The sequence below is a fragment of the Lissotriton helveticus genome, chromosome 7 (assembly GCF_964261635.1).
Source record: "Lissotriton helveticus chromosome 7, aLisHel1.1, whole genome shotgun sequence".
NCBI classification, from domain to species: domain Eukaryota; kingdom Metazoa; phylum Chordata; class Amphibia; order Caudata; family Salamandridae; genus Lissotriton; species Lissotriton helveticus.
In genome coordinates, this window is record NC_136068.1 from 860,929,544 (window position 1) to 860,955,267 (window position 25,724).

At 50.6% G+C, this 25,724-nt stretch overlaps 1 long non-coding RNA gene across 1 annotated transcript in view; it reads left to right on the forward strand.

The window, feature by feature from the left end:
- Positions 1-754: 754 nt before the first annotated feature.
- Positions 755-25,724, forward strand: part of LOC144767103 (uncharacterized) — a 30,049-nt gene continuing 5,079 nt past the window's right edge. Inside the window, exon 1 of the long non-coding RNA XR_013598062.1 lies at positions 755-1,253. This is a non-coding gene — a long non-coding RNA (uncharacterized LOC144767103). The remainder of the gene's footprint in view (positions 1,254-25,724) is intronic.

A 25,724-nucleotide genomic window follows, 5' to 3' on the forward strand; every position in this document is an offset into this window, starting at 1 on the left:
GCACTCGCAAAGGGCCAGATTCTCAGAATCTGGCCCTTTTGCGAGCGCTATTGCCTACATGAATCAGGCTGTTAGTCTCTGGTTCTGATTCATCCGTATAACTTCCCCTGCTGGAGACTGAGGCGCCCGGGTCTTCATTTAATGAGAAAAAACACTCGTCGCTCGGGGAACCTGGTGCAGCTTTCTCCTGCATCCCTCCGGTTACTGTACTTGCCATACCTCTTGGTCTCTCTTGTTTTTTGCCTCTGCCTTTGGCTTCAGTGCCCCCCCAAGTGCTTAGCAGCCTCCCTTTAGCTTCATGTGCGCTGCTCCCCCAGTCTTCAAGGGGATTAGTACTTTGTCATTTGTTAACTAGCCCCGTTGTGTCTTTTCTTGCCCCTGTGTCACTGCCTGGGCTTGGGGTAGGTCTACTGGGGTAGCTGCGAAGGTAACTGCTGGCTCCTGTTCCTGCTCGCCTTCCAATAAGAGCTGCAGCTCTATGCTTGTACCCATTTTGTTTGTACCCATATTGTCAGTCTCATTTACCTCTGCAGCACCCCTTACCTCCTGCTGAACAAGGTCTCCAGTTTGCTCCCGCTCCCGCTGACCTGATGTTTCTACTGTCAATGGGCCTGCCCCTGTTTCTTCTCCTGGAGCCTCTACCGTCATTTCTGTATCATCATTCACACTGCCTGTGTGTACTTCGATCAGCCGATCATCCTTGGCGTCTACCGGATCATTGTCCTCTGTTTCTATCCGCTCCTTTCGTCTGACATCCTGCTCGATGCCTTGTGGAATCTGGGCCGATATTTCGTCTGGGTTTAGCACAGACAGCGTTCTGGTAGGCGTGAAGATTTCATGCAGGGTCGGCTGTCGGAGCGTCTCTTTGGCCGTCATGTTCTTCCCTACAGCCGGCATCCGACCTCGAACCACCTTTTTTTAATGTTTCCAGCTGCTGTGTCTTTTCCAAGGTCGGCGGAATTCGGAGCGTGCGAGGCATCCCCAATCGACCCAGCGCCGGCAGCCTTCACTGCCGTTTTCCTGCTCGCAACACCTGCCCGTGCTGCGTCGGCGGCGGTGGCGGCGGAGGATGCTGCTCCAGGGGTATCAGCCTCTGCCCCTGCAGCCAGGGTGCTCTCCTTGGCCTCTTTCGTCTTTACTCCTCGAGGCGCCATTGTCTGCGTGTGCCGCTTCCACAATCTAGCGATCTCTAACCACAGCCAAAGTGATTTGCCTGTCACAAAGCTCTCCCAGCTCCGGATCGCCGCTCTCAGGTAGGCGCTTCTGTAATTGGGCACTTGTGAATTATATCCACGCTCTATGCACCTCTCTGCTTTATAATGCATGCCCCACATACTCCGCATAGGCGACAAAATTAGTACAGGGTGCTCGGGGTGAGACTCATTTTCAGTCCATGACGGGAGAGAAGGAAAGTGCGACCGTCCTCCTACGGTCCGTCAGCGGCCATCTTGCCCCCAACACTATACAACATGATAATGATTCTTAATAAATTGGAAAATATGGCAACTTCCATTGTCTAACATTTAGAAGATGGTGACGTCCATTATCCAAGATGAAGTTGTGGCCTACATGAAATGGAGTCGGATATCAGGGGCTTTAGGCTACCTGAAGGTCTACTCACTTATGGGTTCAGTAGAAGCAGTGATACGAAAAGGCTTTTTTGCCTGCCACTGGAGTGGGGCCTATTGACACACTCATATAAAGTTCCATGGCTGTGCACTTCACTCACCCTTGGCCTGGTTAGAATGTGTGTAGCGCTGGACAGCACATAATACTTGTGCATATGTGTGCCTGTGGATGGCACATAACATGGAGACCAGTGGGTTCCATTTTGGATGCCCAGGGAGAAGCTGGAGTGGGGAGGACTGCAAACCACATATAGAAGTTTGTTTTGCTGATATTCCTGAGGGCTAGTTTCGGTCACACACACTGAGGGAAAGGAGCAGAACATCCTCTGGGCACAAAAAGGGCTATTTGGTTCCAGGAGGAGTTAGTGTTGGAGCCTGTGCTCATTGTTAGGAAGAGTGTGGAACTGAAAAGGTTGTCACTACCAGGGAATCCTGATAGTGAGGAAGGCTTAACCTTTTGAAGCTTTATGGGGCATATTTCGGTGGAGGCTGACAGTCAGGTGTGTTTCTTGGTAATTTCCTTGGCCTGGGCTGTGCTGTGAGTCACTCAGATTAGTAGCCATTTCTGCTGTGACAGACTGTCCATTTGACAAAGGCCAGTGCAGAGGAGAGGGCACTTCAAAGGAGTTAACTTCCCGCTGCCTGCCTGCCAAGACCAGTGCTTCCTGAAAGGAGGAAAAGTGCCTACATACTGCCTGACTGCCAAGACCAGAGTACCCTGTGAGAAGTAGTGCGCTTGCAGTCTGTCTGCCTACCAAGATCAGAGAGCCCTGTGAGGAGGAGAGTGCCTGGAGGGTGCAAGGCCCAGTGGAAATCCTGTCGACTTGATCCCAGTGAGCAAAGGGTGGAACAGCCAGTTTGGTTGGGATTGTTGCAGAAGTATGGGCTGCCTGCCTGTTGCATGAATGCTGTGCTAAGAGGAGACTACCATGAAGTGGGGGCCGTTGGCTGTGGGAACATTCTAGTCATTGACCCCGTGTGCCATGAGGGGGCAATGTGAAACGCAGACCAACGTCCATGTGTCTGTGGTATTTAACCCTTTGCATGCTGATGACGGCCCCCAGCCGTCATGCACTACGGTGCTCGTGTGCTGATGACGGCTGGGGGCCGTCATGACCGCACCAGCGATCGGGATGTGCCACACAGGCGCAGAATCGCGGCAGCATGCAAGGGCTTAAACAAAACACCGGAGAAAAAATATTGTGTGGACAGAATATTGTGTCAAGAAAATCAAGGACCAAATTATTGTGAAAGTAAGTTTCCATAGGTAAGCAACGTTTTACTATATATACTCCACACAAATGTACCTTGATGATATATATATCTTCAAGGTACATAGATGTGGAGTTAAGAGCAGTAAATCTATATTTACCTATTTGCAATTACCTTCTCAATATTTTGGTCCTCGATATCTTTACACAACAATATTCTGTCCGCACTATATTTTTGTTTCCGATATTCTTTCAATGAACTGTAGGCTGTGATCCCATGTGCCAGGAAAAAGCCACCATAGAAGTGTTGTAATCTGTGAGCCCTTGTGCCAGGAGGGGACCACACCGTAAAAAGTGCCATTACCCTAGATTGTAGTCAAAAGGATGCTGTAGAGAACACTTACCGATTGCTGCTGGAGCCACGAGAGGATGTCTGACATCAGACACAGGTAGTCACAAAACTGATGAGGCCTGACGCATCAATGGGGAAAGACCCTGAGAGTCTGTAGCTCCTAAGAGAAGGGAGACTGGAGCTCATGAATGAGTGCCCTAGTTCCTCTGTGATTGCTGGTTGCTAACGGGTTAGGGGGTTGGGTAGCACTGTCCGGGTCATTGGGCCCACTAAGGACTGCACAAACTTAGCAATGAGGTACTAGTGAACACTTAAGCAAAGCATCGATTTTTGGGGTGTGTGGGACTAGGATGTGCTGCATCTGGGAGTCACCTCCATTACTTGAATAAGGAATAACCAACCAAACTAGAAGGGATAGAGGGACTTTGGGATTCTGCCCCGGATATCACTAGCATGCTAACCTTAAGAGGGCTGTGTGGATTATTTAGTGTGTTGTACATGCTTTGTGTGAGTATATAAAATACTCCATTTACCATAAAAGTTAGTATTTGACTAGGCAATCATCCTTTTGTGGCTACTGTTTAATTATGAGCCCCCACCTCTCGCTAAAGAGCCTTTAACAGCTCGAACTTTGAGTACTGGGAGTACTTGGCCTAGTTACTCAGAAGCCATAGTAGGTCAGGCCCGGTATATCCAGAGTAAAAAGGCCTCAACCCCCATGGCTGGGCCCACTAGCACTTGCTTGCCCCGTTGCCCTCTGATAGAGCTTTTTTGACACAGATGTTCTATCAATACAAGATCAACTTGAAGGTGAAAATCAGTTATCAGAGAACTGATTATTGATTTTGTCCTCAAAGGCTTTGCAAGACCATTCTATTGTTTTAATAAATGTGGATTCATTTTTCGACAAAAGAACCTACAGTTAGCCAATTTGCAAATAAAATGACTTGTTTAAAAGACCAAGAAGATAGGCATGAAAGATATCGATTGTTATTTCAAGAAAAAGCTATGCAATAACATTCTGGTCAGTTATGTCACCAGGCTATAAACTGTATTCATTATTTAAATGTGGCTTGGCATGCTGGATTAGATATGACTGTAGCAGCAGAAAAGAGATATTTTTAATGAACTATATATTTGCTGATTTTAAAAATGACAAGCGGAAACTCTTGCCTTTTCCGCTTTGACTTAGGCATATACAGCCAAATGATTTTATTGCAGCATTGCTCAAAAGTCAATGTTGCATAGTAATTCTAGGGGCTATGTAACATTTGACTAAAATGAGTAATTTAAAATCTGTATCTGGAATGCTTAATTTTAAACAGTTAGCAGAGATTTTTGTGGCATAGATTATTTAATTGCATGGTGTTCCATAGGTTTGGTTACAGACAGAGGGTCTCAATTATTTTAGCAATTCTGATCTACCCACGGTAAAAACCAGAATATGGAAGTTTGTATGTCCACCAGTTACCAGCCTCAGACAAATGGACTCAGAAAAAATGTGAATCAATTACATGAACAGTATTTGAGATATCAATGTTTGCTGCAAGGGGAGGGTTGGAGTGAGATGTTGTGGTTAATAAAGTTAACATGTAATAGCACTGAGCATTCATCTATTGGAATGTCACTTTTCTTTTGTCTATATGGTCATCATCTCCATATATTTCCTTTAGATCAATCCCTGTCTAAATCTGTTACCTCTGTGGAACAACACTTACATGAGTTGATAGACATTCAGAAATCAGCACTAAATGCATTCGAAAAGGCTAAACGTACTTATAAATGTAATGCTCGACAAGAGAGAAATCCAGCACATTAAAATTTTGCTGGTAAGAAGTTATGGGTAGTAAAAAAAAATGCCTATGTTTGTTGGTTAATTTATGATTGAAGAGACTGTGAATCCATTTGTAAAATTGAAATGAAAGCAGTCTGTGAAAATTTAACCAGTTCGTCATGTATCCTTATTGAAACTTTGTTCTGCAAAATTACACTTCTTGGTTCACATCCTATGCGGTTTATGTGAATGCAGAAAATGTGTATGAGTGACCTAAGATTTTAGATGGAAGAATTGTTAGAAAAAAGTTTCCAGCTTTGTCGGGTTGAAAGGGGTTTGACCCAGAGGAGTGATCATGCTAACCTGCTTCCAATCTACATGCACCATGTTTGTTGTGAGAATGTTATGCAAGGCATCCTGGCAATCCCAGAACTTCACTGCCAAATGGTGGCCATTTGGGGTCGGGGCCTTCAGGCTTGGGATAACGTTTACTAGACAAGACTCAGCAAGTGAAAGGAGGTTTTATCCACTTTCACCACTGTTGAGCTAGTCTTGGAGAAAGAACGAGTTGCAGTCCTTGAAGAGTGTTGGCACTGTCTGCAGAGGACCTTTACATGTGCAGACAACATGCTACAGGGCATTGTCTTACCACTACACTTCCCAACAGATCAGGAACTCCCACGTAGTTTGGAGATGTGGCAGCCATCTTGGGCTCTTGTGTATCAGTTTCTTATGCCTCTGAATGTCTTTGCTGGGTCATTGTGATACTATGTTGCTGAAGTCGAGCGTTGCACCCAGCACCTAGGATTTCCTTTGCAAGAACTGTTGCTTCCTTGTGGATTTGGTTTTGCTGGATAATACAAATACAAGAAAGAATTGTAAAAACATGATTGTGTTGCGAAAACTAACTTTGAATTAATTTCAACCTTTAACTCGAACTTTCCTAAAAGACTATAGTATTGTAATTATGCTTAAGGTTATCCTGTGATGGAACAGGTAGGACTATAAGTTACAACTGGGTTTACACATGATATTTATCTATGATAATCGGTAATTTGTTGAATTACTGTGTGACTACACGTTCAGCTGAAGATGTTTGAACACTTGTGAAGACAAAGAAAGAAAGTGAAAAGAAGGAATACCTAATTTTGGTGGACTTTTTGAAATTTGGACACTGATAGGTGCTGAGGAGACTCTGATTGTTCATTTGGAGACGGTTTGTCTTCACTATTGGAAGTGATTGTGGCCGCTTCTCATCCTTGGAACACCTAAGATTACCTATACACTAGATATGTAGGATCACACAGTTTGCACAATATATAACCCTGCCACTTTTTCTATTTACCTGTCTAGAATCAGTTCACATGACAGGCAAAAAAAGGCTTGGAAGCGCTGGAGAAGCTTGGAAGCTTACACAGGCTGAAACACTAGTTTGCTAACTCCTGGTATTGCATGCTCACTCACTTCCCGGATTTAGGTAATGTGCGAGTCAGGAGTGGTAGAACCTTATTTAGACTTCCTGTTACTATTTTTCTGTGCCTGGCAACGTGTTGTGTGGTTGCATTCGCTTTTCGGATCCTTGCTATAATTTGAACCTATTTGGGTGTCACTCAGTGTTTGTTGTTTTTCCCCTTTCGGTTCCCTGGGTTCCTTCATTAGTGAACTCCTCAGTTTGTCCTCTTGGTTGCCTGTCTGTTTACAATTGTTTCTTGTAGAATGTCACCTGTGTGTGTCCAGCAGTGACCTAGGTCTTTGCCATATTTCTGATTGGCTCTTGACTCCTCATAGCACCATTCACTGCTGGAACAGGTAAGTCTTGTTTTAGTATTAATCTGCATGCTACGTCCTAGCTGGATCTACACTATATCTCTTTCCTGCATCCTACAGCTGGTCAGATCTACCCAAGATACTTCCAAGGCAGAGAAGCACAGTTCCTAAAAACAAACAAAGCCTTAGATAGTGATCTCCAGTCTGGATTTCTCTATTACCCCTTTTCTCTATTTTTACCCCAGTTGCTGTGTCTGGTGATATGTAACACTCTGTTCACCAGTATAGTGCCTAGGGTGTTGCAGGGGCTTTCAGTGGGTCCCTGACCCTGAATCCCAATAACACCAAACAGCAGGCTCTATGAACAGGAGACACCGGAGAGAAGACTTCAAGAGCAAGATTCACAGAAGAGTCGGAGCCAACTATAGCAGCACCAGATATCAAGGCCTCTGTCGCCAAACTGATACCACTAACACAAATTCCACTTGATTACGAAGGACCTTATCCAGGATCCAAGCCAGAAGCATAAATGAGTATAGAAGACTTGGCTCCCATAGCATTGCTATCATATCAATCCATTTGCTAACGAGCAGAGGACCCAATCAGAAAAAGTGAGGCAGATAGTTTCTGAAACACTGAGCAGTAGAGACAATTCATCATGAGGTTGGGAAGTGGTGACTCCTTCTGGTATAGCCCATTCTAGTTCCCGGGGAGATAAACCACCTACAGGTTAAAAAGTTTATGCCCATAAGAAAATCCTCCAGGCAACCAGATTCAATGACAAGAAATGTGTCCCTCTGTCTGTTGATATATGGCAGAAGACATGGTTGCCTGTCCAGCCCTAAAAATGATAACCCTGGAAAGACTTGGCAAAGAACAGAAGAGCTTTGAGAACTGAAGTCAATCATTGGCAATTTTAGGACTGGCTTGCTCCTGCACATGACCGACAGTCATCAGCAGAGAACCACTGCAGATTTGACCTCCACCCCACCAGCCTGGGATCTGTTATATGCACCAAGGAAACATTTTGCCCCTTGGACACCACCCTCAGTAGGTTTTCCTTTACTAACCATGAATCCATGGCCTTCCTGATGAATAATGGAGCCCCAGGTGCATCTTATCATTCAGAGAAAAAAGTGACAGAAGTAAGTTCACCAAGGACTTCATGTGAAACCTGAAGCTGCGACCATACTTTGACATTAGCCAGATCTTAGAGCAGGAAAGTAAGGTGATGCCGAAAGCAACCAAACCTTTTCAAAGGCAAACACAACCTCCCAGGCCTTTGTGGAACTTCAAAAAAATCATGTTCTTGGAAGGGTGGAGGTGGCATTTGAATTTGTTCATCAGGAATCCATGATTCTGCAGCACCTTCCAAACATCTCTACCCTTACATGAAGGATACCAACTTTGACATTGAGCCGAGGCAGGCCTTGTGCAGTTGCTTGCTTGCACGGCAATTCACATCCATTTTGGATTTGTAAATGTTTGTCACCTTTCACTTTGCACAAACACTTATTGTTCCCACTTTTCCTCACTCAATGGAGCAACCGCTATTAGATCGAATTATTTTTTATGTCATACGAGCACCCCAATATATACAATATATTCCAAATTTGGGTCCGGTGTTGTATTTCTTTTTCTCCTTTTTTCCACAGGAACTATTTTGCGCTGATTTATGTCTTGCATGTTGTTTGATTGAATATGTTTTTTTAGTTAAGATTGTTGTTCCAACAGGATCTTTTGTTGATTATAAAAATCTATAACCAGGTCCTCCGGTCCATTGGATTACCCCATTGTTGTGTATTGGCAAATGGGGACGAAGTACTGTGTTTGACTAACTACAATAGACAAGCCACTAAGTGCTACAAGCTAGGCATAATATTCTTGGCACCTAGAGCAACGTGCAGTTCATGCATTGCATTAACAGTACTAGAAACTGCAATTGTGAATATTAAAACTATACATTGTATCAATCTACTTAACATACCACCATTATATACACTGACAATTTTAGCACTTTTAACACTTTAACCATTATCAAGAACATTGCATTTGGTTTTCTGGTAATGGCAAAAGACATTCCCTATGAAAGATACAGTTGTACCTGAACATTTTGCACATACATTAATGCAGACATTCTGGACCATGTTATATTGCCACAGGCTTTTTAACCAAAATAAATATCTAATTAGTTGTATATACCTGAATTCCTATTATGAGGGTAACAAAATCACTTTAGAAAATTCCATGAACCTGGTATCTTTTGTTGTGATGGGCAGTATGATCTACTTTCTAGACTGAGTATCATACACATGGAGATGAACAGTCCGCCATCTGTTAACATAAGGCAAAGGATTCCAAAGAGGACCAGGCAGGCCCATGAGATCTATGAACAATATTAAAAAAAGATGTGCAATACCAAGACAGTTTAATCAGGGTGACATTATCAAGTCCATGGTGCTGAAGCCTATTTTGTAGTCACTTGAAGTCACTGGTAGTCTGTTTATTGCCCTCAAAATAGATTGCAGTTGTTCTGTAATATAATTTACACCATTGTTAATATAGTCTTTTAAACCTTGTGATATAAATTTATAATAAAGAGAGAACCTCCTGCACAGGTCTATACACTAACACAAGCTACACACACTCAACATTAATCTCTTGTGCATTGCTTTGAGTGGCCTGCTATAAAACTTTAGGGGATTTTGAAATCTCTAAAAGGCTTAAATGTAAAAAGTAAAATATTGAACAAAATGGTGAACTCATTCCTCATTTAGCTGTTTGAGTTAAAAGTTTGCTACGGTAGAGACCTATGCGGAGAAAGATTAATTTTGAATCATGGTCCTACCACCTCAAACTTTAACCATTGTGGAAAACAAATGTAATTAGAACCACAGAGTTGAATTAGGAACATTTGAAGGTATGATATAGGTACATTGAGAAAATAGTGTTTGTCAGCCAGATAAGTGGCCAGGATATGGGACCCAAAGTAAGTTCCATCCTCGCTGTGTTTGGAAACCATTCAGCATGCTTTCAGGAAATCTGCAACATGCTATTTGGAATAACTTTCGCACCGGTTGACAAATCTTCGCAAACTTTTCAAAACAAATGGGGCGCTCTGGTCCTCTCCTATCCTGACAGTCTCGGGGTGATTCGTGAAGCGGGGGCTGAGAAAAATGGGGGGTCCCAAAATATGTTTGCCCCATGCAATTTTCCATAGGAACCGTTCATCGCGGCTACAGCCCGAACTGCTGAAGGGAATTACACCAAATTTTGCAAAGAGGTAGTCCTCTGTTCAGACTCATGCCTTTTGCTTAAATGGTGTAAATCCGTTCAGCAGTTCCTGAGAAAATTACAATTAAAAGTACATATATATCTATAGCCTCGGAGGATCCGCGCACCCTGCCGTGCACGAGCTGTATTCTAATTGGCTGTCAACACTTCAAACCAGGAAGTGTTGGCAGCCATCTTGTGCCTCGACCGAGGCACCAGAAACCTAAATAAAAAACGTGCAAAACGCGAAAAGGGGGCAGGGTAGAAACACCCTGACCCCCTAGGCCTGCTCAGGGGGCATGTTTATAAAAGTAAAGTGTGGGTGGGGCCCAATCCCCCCACACTGCCCCAGGGACCGCCACCCCCGGGGCAAAAGCATGTGTAATTGCGGGAGGCACACAGCCCCCCCTCAGCCCCGGGGATCGCCAACCCCTGGGGCTTGAAAGTATAATTTTGGGGGGCCTTTAAGGCCCGCCACCCCGGGGCTCCACTTGGTTGACATTGCGGGGGCAGCCCCAGGGACCACCACCCCGGGGCTTAAAAGTTTAATGATGGGGGGCGTGGTCTCGCTGAGCATGCTGTGAGACGCGCATCGGAGGAGCTCCGGCCACCCGCCGCCAATTATACGCCTTTACAGTGGAGCAGGGGCTCCTCGGCGCCACCCCTGGGGGCACGTACCTGGCGGTGGGAGTGAGGGCTCGTCCGGTGTGCGGGGAGTGCCCCAGAGGCGACAGCAGCAGTGTTGTCGGTGCGGCTCTTCTTGGGTCTCTGACCCAGGCCGCGCATCCGCCATTTTGCGGCGCCTGGACCGGGAGGACTGTGGTGGTTGCTGGGGCGCTGCGGGCCTTGCCCGCACCCCGCGGCCCTGTGAGCGGCTGCGGAATGGAGGTGGACTCCCCGCTGGACCACGCAGTGCTGAGGGCGGCTTGGACAGGAGGGGGTGGATCTCGGGCCCTTCTGTGCTGGACTTGTGCCGCCATTTTGGGGAGCGGCGCCGGGAGAAGCGAGCGATGGCGAGCGGGCACCGCCACTTCCTGAGCCCTCCTGAGTCGACGGCCAAGAGTGTGCGGGGCCAGTCTCGAGCAGCTGGACGGGAGCACCTACAGTGACGCGGTGAGTGGAAGCCTCTACCCCAGGGGGCCCGCACGAAACTAGCCGCCATCTTTCCTACGGCAGTGTCCAGCCCATTCAAGTGACATAGCAGTGTGAGGCAGCTGAGGAGTGGTGCACGCCCTGCCTGCGCCTTGCGACCCTGGGAGTCTCGGTGCTGCTTCTGCAACTTTCCCAGGCTGCGGAGGGAGGAGGCCCCTATCCGAGGAAGACCTGTGCATTGGGGGACCTGTGGCGCTGCCTGTTGAGCCCAGGGGATATGCAGCCTGTGGCCTAGGGCCCCCCACCCCACATTGGACTCGTCCACGCCTGCATTGTCAGCGAGGCCGGGGCTTTGGGGACGCGGACTTGAGAGCGGCCCTACCCCCCTGTACCTGGTTCCCCCACTGCATATAGGCGTCTCAGTATTCTGATCCCCTGGGCCTGGTCGGAATCGGCAGCACGGAGGTCGCAGGCTCTTGTGGGCCCGCGTTACTCGTCAGCACTCCACGGTGGAGGGGACCTATCAGGAACTATCAGCAGCAGTGGGGGTTCTCCGACGCGGGGTGTGCAGCTTCAGTAGCCTAGACAGAGACTGGTGAGAGGAGGCCTTCCGGGCTGGAGGTGGGACAGACCATCAGCCTGCTACTCCGCCGTACTGACCCCCGCTGTGGCTGAGAACCTCACGGAGCCATCTCCCTGCCTACACCCATGACGGGCAGGTGAAAAGCGACAAGAGTGAGGCCCGCAGGAGTGGGCCCTATCTGGGATTGCTGGGAGCCTCTACAAGTACATCCAGAACACCTTCCACATTGGATCTTCGAGTCTGCCGCCTGGCCGGCCCATAGCAGCTTCACGATGATTTGTACTAATCGTGGTAAAGACGCCCCTGCGCCATCTTCCAAGGATACGTCGGTTGCGACACTATGTGGCAAGTTGGGCGGGTCTGCCCCGACGGAGGTGGCCTCTCAGCCTGAAGGGGCATCTCAGTCAGTGCCGCCAGCATCACAGCCAGTGACAGAAGCGTTCATGGCTTCCTTCATGACCGAGCTGAAAGCTGAAATTGGCTCCCTGCGTACGGAGGTACACTCCTGTGTCCGAGTGCTTCGGAAGGATTTTGAGGATCTGGGCGAACGCGTGGACGGATTGGAGAAGACGGTTAATGCCCACACGGAAGATCAAGAACAGCTCTGGCAGCGCCTAGCTGCCCTGGAAGATCAACATATAGAGGTACTGATGAAGCAGGAGTACCTGGAAAATCGAAGCCGCCGGAACAACCTCCGTATCCGGGGCGTTCCTCTTGGGGCAGAAGGGAAGGACATAATGACCTATGTGGCGCAGCTTCTCCATGAAGTTTGGGGGGATGAGGATGCCTCCCCGCCGGCTTTGGATCGGGCTCACCGTGTTGTCGGGCCCGCGGGGGGTCAGGTCTCCTCCCGGACATATTGACCAGGGTCCACTTTTTCACAGAGAAGGAAGCCATCCTTCGGGCGGCGAGAGCCACGCCGGACCTCACATATGATGGACATGCCATACAGATTTTCCAACACTTGGCGCCCAATACCCTACAACGACTCTGGGCCTTCCGGCCAGTAACGAACAAACTGCGCAGCCTGAAAATCCCATATCAATGGGGTCATCCATTCGTTCTTATCTTCCAATGGGAATCCAAGCGCAGAGTTCTACGTTCTTACTAATTACTACGTCTGCCCACCTCCCGGCCTACCAGCCGGACTCGCCCCCGGCCTGTTGTGTGGGTGCCGGCCAAGGCCTCCTGGTCCACTTTGCGCCGGCGGAGACTGTCGCCACCTTTGGACGAACATGCATCCTTACAGGCCAAAAACAACATTATCAAGCATATCCGGTCCCTGGAGGGCAACAGATGGATGGGGGCCCGGGCTCCTCAGGCCCTAGCTGAACAGCCTTTGTCACTACACTGTTCTCTGTGTTTTCCCTTAGACATGCCCCTGCAGTATGCTGTTGAGTTCTGGTTACTGCCCCTTCTCCTGTGCTTGACAGAGTGGCTGGTGCCGAAGCTCCTTACCGTAAGGGACTTGCGAGCAGCGATCGACCTACCCTCTACTGTTCCTGGGAGAGTGACCTCTCTGGGGTTCCCCAAACCTTAGGGTGTAGGATGACCCAAGCTTGGAACGGAACAATGTGGCCCGGTTGGCCGATGTTGCCTGTTCTTCTTTTTCCCTACTTTTTTCTGCTCTCCTCTCTTACCCTTTTCCAGCTACTGAGGTGCTATGGGTGGATGTCTAGGAGCCTACTGTGGGCGCTGGTGCATAGGGGGGTCCCCCTTTACTACCCTCTTTTTGGGCCAGACTATGGACATGCGGGAGGTTTAGCGCTCTAGCCAGTGACCTGCGGTGTTAATGGCTCTTACTGACCCTTTAAAGATCCTTTCCCTCAATGTTAAGGGGCTTAACTCCCCCAATAAACAACGGCAGGTGTGGCGCTACATCCTACTGCACTGCCCAGACATAATTTTCCTTCAGGAAACCCATCTGCTTAGGAATGATACCCTGCGCATGGCACATCCTAAATAACCCCTTCAGTTCTGGGCATCCGCAGACACCAAAACGGTGGGAGTAGTTATCCTTTGCAGAAGTGGCATCAGGTGGGGGACCCTTAAGGCCTTCTGTAGCGCAGATGGGTGTTTCATCAGGGCGGTAGTGGTGGTTGGCAGACGCTTGCTCACGCTATGTAATGTGTATGCGCCAAACCAGATGCAGGACTCCTATCTCCGAATGCTCTTTAGGGAACAGATGCCACAGGGCGACACCTCTCTCATTGTGGGAGGGGATTTTAACTTGGTGTGGGACCCCGCGTTGAACTGTAGTGAAGCCTCCTTGAACGGATCGGGTGCCATGTCCTCCGCGCTTCGGAACCAGATAATGGGCCTCGGCCTTATAGATCCTTGGTGTTATCACTCCCCGGAGGTGCGGGACTACTCGTACTACTCGCATGTGCACCGCTCGTACTCACGCATCGACCATTTATTTATCTTGCATGCCCTCATAGGGGATATGCTAACGGCGGCTATATCGGACATCTCGATTTCTGACCACGCTCATGTCGAGCTTCTCCGGCAGGGCCCGGCTTCTGGCCCTGCCCGTCCACCACGGTGGTGCTTACCGCCGTATATCCTGCGGGACTCGGATGCTGTGGAATCAATACGGACTGCCATAGACTGTTATTTTGCAAGCAACGACCTCCCCGAGACTCCATTCCCCATGGTGTGGGGCGCCTTCAAGGCGATGATCCGAGGCCACATCACGTCTCTGGCGATTGCACGTTCCCGGGAAGCCCGCAAACTAGAAGATGGCCTCTCCGCGGACATAAAGAAGTTAGAGGTGCAGGATCGGGAGCACCCTTCCCTCGCATCCCGGCGGAAACTTGCAAACGTTAGGGGTCAGCTTTGTTGTCTGCGGTCTAACAAAGCTGAACACTCTCTGCTGGCCTTGAAGCAGCGGTACTTCGAGGGGGGGGACAAAGTGGGACGGTTGTTGGCGCTGCGCCTGCAGGTCCGGGCAGCGAAGGCACACATCGCGAACATTCAGGTGCCTGGGGGAGGGCGGGCCACGGCGGAGCGGGCGAAATGCGAGTCCTTTAGGGAGTATTACACTGCCCTCTACAAGGCAGACACGCCCTCTCAAACCCATATTGATGAGGTGCTGGACCACTGCCTGTGGACCCCAATACACCCACATCATGCAGCCCAGCTGGAGGGCCCTCTTTTGCCGGGGGAACTGACTGCAGCGCTGAAAGACCTTCCCCTCAGCAAGACACCAGGCCCGGATGGCCTGCCGGTAGCCTTTTATCGTATGTTCATATCACAGCTCCAGCCCCACTTGCTGCGTCTATATAACTCCTTCTCAGACACGGAGGGGCCGTCGCCTTCCTTGGGCATGGCTGAAATAGCTCTCATCCCCAAGCCGGGAAAGGACCCTCCCTATGTGCCTCTTACGTCCCATAGCATTATTGAATACGGATCTCAAGCTCTATACCAAAATGTGAGCCAAACACCTGGAACCTCTCCTGCCAGGACTTGTGGAGCCTGATCAGAATTGCTCATTTGGTAGGGAAAGCGCATCATTGGGATATACCGGCTTGCCTTCTCTCGCTTGACGCGGAGAAGGCTTTCGACCGGGTGGAATGGGGCTTTCTTCGCTCGGTTCTACACAAGGTCGGTGTGGGACACAACATGGTCTTGAGAATTATGGTGCCTTATTTCGCCCCCCAGGCACGAGTCCGTGTTAACGGGCAGCTCTCGGACCCCTTTTATATACACAGGGGCACTCGGTAAGGCTGCCCCCTATCACTTTTTCCTCTGGTAGTGGAGCACCTGGCGGAAATGATTAGGCAACATGAGGACATCCATGGCCTAAATTTAGGAGGTCGCCAGAATATAGTGGCGTTATTTGCGGATGATCTTATTCTTACTTTGTCACGCCCACACACCTCCCTTCTGGCGCTCCATGCCCTCCTGCAGACCTTTGAAAGGGCGTCCGGCCTTAAAATCAACCATGCCAAGTCCTGGGCCTTAAACCTCACAATCCCGAAGGAGGCGCTTCCAGCCTTGGAAGCGCTGGTTCCATACCGGTGGACTGTGGACCATTTGGGCTATTTGGGCCTGAAGCTGACCCCCTCCCTAGCCACGTGGTCTCAGGTAAATTGGCATGAATGCTAGGCAGCTGTTCGGGAGGACATGAAGAGGTGTAAGTCCCTGACTATCTCCTGGCTTGGCAGGCTTCACGCTGTCAAAATGACTATTCTCTCAAAAATGTTGTACCTGTTTCAATGTCTCCCCACTCCCATACCGCAACAACAGATACTGGACCTTCAGAAGGAGGTCACCAAGTTTATCTGGGGTGGCTGTCGACCACGGTTCTCCCACAAGATCCTTATGTTGCCCAGAGATAGGGGGGTCTGGCATGCCCTAATCTCCTGGACTATTACTGGGCTTCGCACCTTCGTATTGTCTCGGAATGGACACCTACGGAAAGCGAAAAGGTGTGGTTCCATATGGACCGGATGGCAACGGGACACACTATCTGGGACCTCACATGGCTCCACCGGACGGCGCGGTTACGCAGCGCTAATATGGCAGTGCCTACCAAAACAGTGCTTAATATATGGGACAAAATAGCCGTACGCAAAGGGCTGATGACATTCCCTTCTCCCCACACCCCGATAGCAGAAAATCCGCTCTTCCCTCCGGCCTGCCACACACAAGCCTTCGCCAAATGGATACAGGGAGGGTGCAGAGTCATTGGGGAAATGTTTGAGGGGGGACTCTTTAAGACGTTCGCCCAATGCAGGGACACAATTCGTCTCCCGCCAGCAGCGAGTTTACAATATGCGCAGTTGCGGCACTGGGTATCGTCGCCCGCTTTGTGGCAGGTGGCTACCCATCCCTACACCCCCTTCGAGCGTCTGGTCCGCTCCTTTGATGATTCGAAGGGCCTTATCTCACGGACATAGCAGATCCTTCAACACCCGCCTACATTGACACTACACCCGTATCAACGTCAATGGCACCTGGCGTCGGAAATGGACATCACACCTGACAGTGGAATCGTCTCTGGCGCGACATTCCTAAGGTCTTTTGCAGAATCCCACAGAGAGAAAATGCGTATAAAATTAAGATGCAATGGTACTATATGCCGGTCCGGCTACATCAAATGTTCCCTGCCAAGTCCCCTTTGTGTTGGAGATGTTCAAATGCATCTGGTGACTTCATTCACATCTGGTGGGCCTGCCCGCTCCTGACCCTGCTATGGAAGGAAATCCTTAGGCACATCAAGGAGGTGTTCATTCCACAGCCATGATCCTCCTGGGCATCAAACCTGCCACCTTGAAAGCATTTACGAACAGCGATTGGATTATAGCCTTGCATATGCTTGGGGCGGCCAAACAACTCATTGCTATTATTGAAAAAGGCCAGAGGCGCCTCCAATCGCTGCCTGGTTTGTGCGACTGTGGCACGTTTTAACTATGGAGCTCTTCACTGAGCTATTGCAATTGCGAGAAACACGTTTTAATACTGTGTGACGTCCCCTGGTTCAACACCTCTGTAAAATAGAACATGAACGATACCTACCTGTGAAGCTTACAGCGCTGCGTCTCTTTGAGGATGCCCTGGTCCTGCCAAATCCTACTAAACTTACACCATGTCCAGACTAATTATAGTCCCCCAGCTCCCACCGGGCTCACTGCGACCCCCACAGTGCCTCTGGTTAGCCATTGCTGCGCGTCACCCATGACCTGCTCACTCGTCTACCCATATAGCATTCTCTGACACAAATATTTCCCTTCCACATCTATCCCTGTTTTGCTTCTGTCTGTCTTTCACTATCCACTTTATAGGGGCATTTCGCCCATGTTCAATGTTATTGTTCTTCTTTTAATAGTGCCTGCAATGTAATACGACCTGTAATTATTGACACATCTACTGGTATACGCAGTTGGCCCGCCACGAGTAGTAGGCGAAATGTCTTTTCATCATAGGTCCCTTGTTGCCTGGGCCCCACGGTAAAACCTTTGCAATTAACGCAGCCACCCTGCATGGGTTGTAGGCTTATCGCTGTGTAAATAGAGACCTGAATTGGCTCTTCAGAACGTTGTTGTTTCTAGACAAGCCTCAAGAAAACCTACAATAGAGGGAGGAGAAGCTTGGCGGGCATCCGTGATGGCCGCGTGAGCACAGCGCTCTCCGGACCCCCGCCACTCCCGGCATAATATCCTGAACATATCCTGATTCTTCACGAGGATTTGTGTAGAGGACACTGGGCTGATCTTCCGGTGGTTTTGGGATTTTGATTTGGACCAGGGGCACCGAAGATACGACGACTCGAACTTTCGGGGCCCGCCTTGGAGGTGCACCCGGGTCTTGGTGAGGCACTGTGGCCGTGTCTGAGTTGAACAACAGCGGCAGGGGGATTCGACTTGTGGGTCCCCCTCTTAAGTTTCGGTTTCGAATCTGCCTCAGACTACGACATCTGGCAGAGGAGTCTGGCCCTTTTTGGGTCCAGCGGCGCGAGACTGCTGTTGTGCCTTTGGCTAGCTTAGTGTCCTTTCAGGCTGGTTCACACCTAGAGGTACCCTCGCCGCTGCTTGTTGGCTCCAACGCCTTGCTCTCCTGCGGCCATTTTCACCGGGTCGGTGAGTCCCCTGGGACGCGGTCTCCAACATGGCGGGCAGAGGGGACCGAGAGACACGGAAGACCAAGACGCCCCTTCGCGGGGGCCCGGTCCAGTCTAACGTCATGGACCGGTACACCCATTCGAAGGGGTCCCCTGGAGCCGCCTTGCCTGGCCCGAGTGCAGTTGACCACACTGTAGACGCGTCGCCGGAGCCGTCCTTGCAGGACATCATGGGCGCCATTTCTGGCATGAAGGAGACAATAGGCCAGCAGTATGAAGCTTTGGCCCACAAAATCGACACTGTGGCCATTGATGTGAACTTGATTCGGGCCGACCTTTCTAAAACCAATGAGAAGGTGAAGTCATTGGATCTCAAGTCATCCAGCCTCACGGCCGACGTCTCGGAGATACAGACGGAGATTGGCAATCGCCGAAGGGTGAACGATTTCATGACCCGGCGCTTGGAGGACTTTGAAAACAGAGCACGTCGTTGTAACGTGCGTGTGGTTGGCGTTCCGGAAAATTCGGACCCGCATTCTGTTGATCTCCTGGTCGAGGACCTGATACAGAACTACCTCTCTCCGTCTGGGTTGAGTAAATTCTTCGCAGTGGAACGTGCCCATCGTGTTCCGGGTGGCCAGGGCAAGCCGGGCACCCCGCCGAGGCCTATTGTTGCGAAACTCTTTCACTATAGGGACCGGGACGCTATCCTGCAGGCTTCGCGAGTGAAGGGCCCGGTGGCCTTTGAGAATGCCACGGTGAACTTCTACCCAGACTTCTCTCAACTGGTGCAGAAACAGCGTATGGGCTTCCGTGGAGTCAAGAAGCGTCTCCGGGACTTGGGACTGCGCTACGCTATGCTTTTTCCAACCAGGCTGCGAGTTGAGTACAATGAACGGACCCTTTTCTTTGATCGGCCTGATTCCGTGAATGACTGGCTGGACTCTCTGACGGACCGACCTCCTGGGACTGAGCCCACCGAACACCTGGGTGGTGCCGAGGGTGGTGTAGAGAGCTGAACTTATTGTCTGTGCCCCTGTCTCCGTGCCACGTAACTTCTTCCGGGTCTTCATGCCTAAGTGCCTCTATTTTCTGTGTGTTCTCCTCTTTCTTTATCTTGATCGGGGTGGCGGGTGGGACAGGGCCTTTCCTCCTCCGGGGTCTTCTTGTAGAATGGGGGTTTTTGGGCGACAGGCACACTGCATGTTGGGGTGGCTTTTTAGCTTCTTGCAGGGGTGCAGGGTGGGGGGTGTTTTGTTGGACGTTGGGGGGTGGGTGGATGGGGGGTTTGAAGTTTGTGTTTTGTTTTTACAAGGCGACTCTATCTTGCTAATGGAATTTTCGATGTCATGCTCATTGGGGGAGGGTTCCGGCATCACTGTGTGGGATGGGGGTAGCGGGTTGAGGTTTATTTCGTGGAATGTCAATGGTCTGGGGGATCGTATAAAGCGGGGTGTGGTGTTGAGATGTCTACGACGTTTGTCTCCCGATATTGTCTTTCTGCAGGAGACACATCTAGTGGGCAATACTTGTCGTGCCATGAACAGATGGGGCTACCGCCTTGTCGCACATTCAGGGTTTACCACGGGTTCCAGGGGGGTGGGCATCCTTGTCCGGGCTTCCCTTCCCCTGGCGATTGATGATGTGCTCCTTGATGATCGGGGGCGCTATGCCGTCCTCGTGGGACGCTATGAGGGTCGGACCCTTTCCCTGTTTGCCGTTTATGTGCCCCCCGGTCTACAGACCTCTACCTTTTCCGATTTGGGCCGAGTGTTGTTGAGCCTCCCAGATAGTATTCTTTTCATAGCCGGTGACTTTAATTCTGTGTTCTCCGGTCTACATGATCGTCACCCCCCTAGGGACACTCCTTTGGCCCAACAATGGCTGGGTGGGTTTTTGGATACCTTTGGTTTGGTGGATTGTTGGAGACTCATGCACCCTACTCAGCTTCAATACACTTTCCATTCCGGGGCCCATGGGAGTCTGTCTAGACTGGATTATTTCCTGATGCCTGCGGCGCAGTCGTCGGCTGTTCGGGAGATTAGACACCTCCCCCGGGGCATCTCAGACCATTCTCCGCTCTGGCTTTGCTTTGAGGTGGGGGTGGAGGCGGCGGGCCGGGTGGCTCCTATCAATCCATGGTACCTAACCTCCCCCGAGACGCGTGGTCTCTTGATTAAGTCGCTGGACAATTATTTTCTAGACAACGAGGGGTCCGTCTCCTCTGCGGTGTCCCTATGGGAGGCCTTTAAGACAGTGATCCGTGGGCAGGCCCTTTCCCTTATTGCTGAATCCAAAAGGGCGAGGAATCGGGAGGTGGTGGAACTTGAGAGGGAAATTGTTGGGTTGGAAGCTGACTTGGAATCGACTGTTACTCCTGATAAACTCCACGCCCTGGGTCTGAAGCAATTTGCCTATAGGTCTCTGGTTACGGACGCGGCTAAAATGATGTTTCGGGAACAACAGGGTCGTTTGTATGATGTGGGGGACAAAGCGGGTAAATTGCTTGCGTGGTTGGACAAGAAGGAGAGGGCGAATCGTGTGGTACCGGTGATTCAGACTTTGAATGGTGTGAGAGTGACAGACCCGGTTGGAATAGTGGAATGTTTTGCGGACTATTTTCGTGTGGTTTATTCCCCTGTGTCTGAACGGGATGTGGATGACTCTCGCCTCTTGTTGCGTGATATAGCTCTGCCCTGTATCTCCGATTTGGACCGGGTCTCTTTGGAGTCTCCTCTCTCTACGGACGAAATAGCGACTGCCATTCGCTCACTCCGTTCGGGCAAGGCTTTGGGCCCGAATGGATTGCCAATTGAGTTGTACAAGCTGCGTCCTGATAGGGTAGCGCCCTATCTTCGTACCATGTTTTTGGAGTCCCGGGAACGGGGTATTCTCCCATATGACCAGCGTCTGGCTACGATCGTTGTTATTCCTAAAGAAGGTAAGCCCCGGGACCTTTGTTCGTCTTATAGGCCTATTTCCCTGTTGAATGTTGAGCCCAAGGTTCTGGCTAAGCTCTTGGCTACTCGCCTCCTGACGGTTATTAGCGACTTGATTCATCCGGACCAATCCGGATTCATCCCGCGTCGTAACACGGCTCGTAATCTGCGTCGTCTCCACGGAGCCATTGCGAGGGCGGGGCTTCTGACGGAGCCGGCCATTTTGGCTTCGCTGGATGCCTCGATGGCCTTTGATACGATAGAGTGGCCCTATCTTTGGGCGGCTCTTGAGAAATGTGGTTTCGGCCCGGGGTTTATTGGTTGGGTGAAGCTGTTATACGCCGAACCCATGGCGCAGGTTGTGGTTAACGGTCGAGTTTCTGTTCCCTTTTGCCTTGGTAGGGGGACCAGACAGGGGTGCCCCTTGTCTCCGCTACTTTTTGCTCTTGCGTTGGAGCCATTGGCTGCGTGGCTTCGATGGGAACCTTCACTCAAAGGGATCCGTTGGTCGCCAGATTTTGAGGACCGCGTCTCGCTATACGCGGATGACATTCTTCTTTACCTTACTTCCCGCGCAAATCTTTAAATGTCTTATTTGACGTTCTCACTTCGTTTGGCGCTAACTCTGGTCTGGTTATTAATTGGGCTAAGTCCTGTGTGTATGTTCTTTCGGGTGTTCTGCCCCCGTTGCCGGATAGATTTCCTATCCAGGTTGTCCAGTCTGGCTTCAAATATCTGGGGATCTTTATTACGCTGGACTCCTCGCTCCGGTTTGAACGTAATCTCCTCCCCCCGCTTCTTAGACTGCGCCTGGATGTGGCTCGCTGGCGTAAATTACCCCTGTCTCCTCTGGGCAGAGCTGCCCTTTTCAAAATGATGTCCTTGCCGCGATTCCTATACGCACTTCAGAATTCCTACGATGACGTCCCCGCTACCTATTTCCGAGAGATTGAGAGTCTCCAAAGGCAACTGATTTGGGACGGGCGTCCACGTATCGCCCTTGCGAAACTCACCATCCCTTGGTATGACGGGGGCATGGCGCTCCCTGATATCAAGAGATATTATTGGGCTACCCAGCTGTCTGCCATTAACCACGCAATGTATTCCCCGGGTCGGGATCCGGCCTTTGAAATGGATAGACTCCAGCTGCCGGGAGGGGATTTTAATAGAGCGCTTTATTCCAGGTCGGCTGGGCGCCATCTTACGAGTCCGTCCAGGATTGCAGTCAGTGTGTGGCGCGCAGCGAATGTGAGTCTGGGATGGGAGAATCGACTGACACTGGCGACTCCGCTTTATGCTTCCGAGCGTTTGGGATGTCTCTGGACTACTAAGGGCTTTGACCGCTGGGATATGATTGGAATATGTAGAGTGGGTGATGTCTGTGTGAATGGCAGAGTGAAGTCCTTCGAGGCCCTTCGGACCGCATATGACTTGAGTGATAGGGAATTTTTTCGATATCTGCAGGTCCGACATGCCCTGGCCTCTGTTCTGACTCCTGGTGCGACCCTTCCCGAGTCCTCCCCTCTCGAGGATCGCATTCTGGATGGCCACCTTCCCGATAGCACTATCTCCCTGATTTACAGGAAGCTGATTAATAATCGCGCTGATTTACTTGTCCGACTTAGGGAGGTTTGGGTCGGTGACGGGCTGGAATTAGATGACGAGGATTGGCAATCGGCGCTATCTTCTCCGAAAGAGGTCGCCATCCTTGCCCGTCTCCGTCTGGTTCAGCTTAAGATCCTCCACCGGGTGTATGTTACTGGTCCGCGTCTGGTTGTGATGGGTTTTTCCCCGGATGGTCTCTGCAAACGTGGATGTGGGATGAGTGCTACATTTCTTCATATTATTTGGGAGTGCCCGGGGGTGGCGGCCTACTGGACTGCTGTGCTTGCGGTGATGACTGTTGTGACTGGAATTGACCTACGGCCTGAGGCCCGACGATGCCTGTTGAATGTGTGGGAACCCACCGACTATTCTGTGGCCTAGACCAGATGGGCGACCTTGGGATACATGGTTGCAAAGCGGGACATTGCGCAACTCTGGGGCGCATCTAGACCTCCCGACGTCTCGGTATGGGAGGACAACATGGACTGGTCCATGTTCCGCGAGAAGACCGTCTATATAGCTAGGGGCAGACCCAGGGCGTGGACGAAGGTTTGGGGTCAGTGGAACGAATATCGTGGGAATATTTGTACTCCTCCCTTGGTTGACGCACCCGATGTTACCTTATCTCCCTAGGCTGGTGTTCCCGAAATTTCTCATGCTGTTCTATGAATTGCCTGTCCTCCCCGCTGTCCCCCCCCCCCACCCTGCCGAGTCCCATCGATTGTGATTTCGTGTTCCTGATTGGTGGGTTTCCCCTCCGCCTTGTGGGCTGACTTTGATTAGTATGCTTTCGCCTTTTTTGTAGTTTAATGTTTTTCGGTGTGTATATAACAGAAAATTGCTGTATCCGGTTTTATATTTCGATTGACATGTGGTATCTGATTTGTACCTGACCACGGGAGTGACCATATGCTTTTTACAATGTGCCTTGATTTTAGCGGCCAGCCCGTGTGGTTGTAGGCCCATCCTTGTAACCCTTATTTGGTTGCTCAATAAACATCTTTAACCCAAAAAAAAAGAACAAAAAAAAAAAAAAAAGAAAACCTACAATAAACTGTTATTGCGGCACATACTAGACCACGTGGCCGACCCTACAAGGGTTGTAGGCGACATGCTGTGTTTGAATTGACCTTTTACAGTCTTTTTCTTTCTGGCAAGCAATGATTGCAAAAGTCCGCGGCCGGCCCTGAATGGGTTGTAGGCTTCACGCTGTGTATACACAGCCCTTTCTTTCTTTCGGGTTTTTGAAAGTAAAAAGGATTTCAAACAAAAGTTTAATGAAGCGGCTACATTGAAACTGCGGGGGGCACACTACCCCCCCCGCAGCCCCGGGGACCGCCACCCCGCCCGGGCTTATTTTTTATTTAATTTAAAAAAACCTGTGTGAGCTTGAACCCCCCCACACACCCCTGGGACTGCCACCTCCCCATGTCTCTAAATATGTAAATTAGGGGGTCCGTGATGGACCCCCCTGCCCAGGGGCTTTAAAAAAGGTGGGAGGGGGGCCATGCAGCCCCCCCTCCTGGAGCCCTTGAGGGCCCTGGGGACCGCCACCCCCCAGGGCAGGCTCCTACATTGTCCCGGGGTGCCCATCTCCAGGACACTGTAGTTTGCTATGGCAAGGCGGGAGCCTTGCGGCTCCCACCCTGCCATAGCAAACTGCTTTGCTATTTGGAAGAGAGAGCAGGAAACCTGCTCTCACTTCTAAATAGCAAAGCAGATTGCTTTTCCACATTGGGAGCAGCATGTTAGTTGCTCCCCGTGTGGAAAAGCAATGCCGGCTCCCGCAGGAGACGGGGAGCCGACTGGGACCGTGGTGGGATTGGGGACCCCCCCATGGTCCCCAACGGAGAGGGCCAGTCCCGGGGGATGGGGTCCCCGGGGCTACAAGTGGCCTGGGAGGGGGGCCAAGTGCCCCCCTCCCCAAAAGTAAAAAAAAAAAATAGAAAGGCTGGCCCCGGGGGATGGGGCACCCGGGGCCATAAGTGGCCCGGGAGGGGGGCCACGAGATTCTCCTCCCCAATAGTTAAAAAAAATTAAAATAAAAAGGCCATGCCCCGGCGGATGGGGTCCCCGGGGCGATTAAGGCCTCGGGAGGGAGGCCACGTGGCCCCCTTCCTCATTTCTTTATATTAAAAAGAAAGATTAGGGGGCAGGCCCTGGGGACGGGGTCCCCAGGGCCCGAAATAATTGAAAAGGAAGGGGGGCTACACAGCCCTCCTTAAAATTAAAAAAAGACCAGCATTGTGCCGGAGGCCACACCCCCTCCTTTCATCACTCTGCAAACGTGCCCCCTGGAGTGGGAACAAATTCCACTTGAATACAGGGGTTCCCTGGGGGTCAACTAGCCCACCAGAAACCTCCAGGATGTGCCAGGGGCTGCGTTGCAGAGAGGTGTTCTGAGGTCACGCCCCTTTTTACACCTCTCTGCAGTGCAGCTCTGTGACGCTTACTGGAGGTAGCTGGTGGGCTAGTTGCACCCCAGGGACCACCAGTATTCAAGGGGAGTTAATCCCCCAACTTAAAATGCACCATGTTTGCACAGTGGTGAAGGGAGGGGGCGGGGCCTGAGTTCACATTTGTGCAAACACACCCTGTGGCGCGGTTTAAGTTGGGGAAATAATTCCTTGTCAATCCTGAGGGTCCCTGGGGGCCAACTAGCCCACCAGGTACCTCCAGTAAGCGCCACTGAGCTGCGTGGCCTCTCAACACTTCTCTGCAATGCAGCCCCCTGGGGCATACTGGAGGTACCTGGTGGGCTAGTTGGCCCCCAGGGACCCACAGGATTGAGGAGGAATTAATTCTCTAACTTAAAATGCGCCACAGGGCGTGTTTGCAGACATATCACCTCAAGCCATGCCCGTTTGCGCCCCGTGGCGCCCCGTGGCGCGTTTTAAGTTGAGGAAATAATTCTCTTTCAATACTCAGGGTCCCT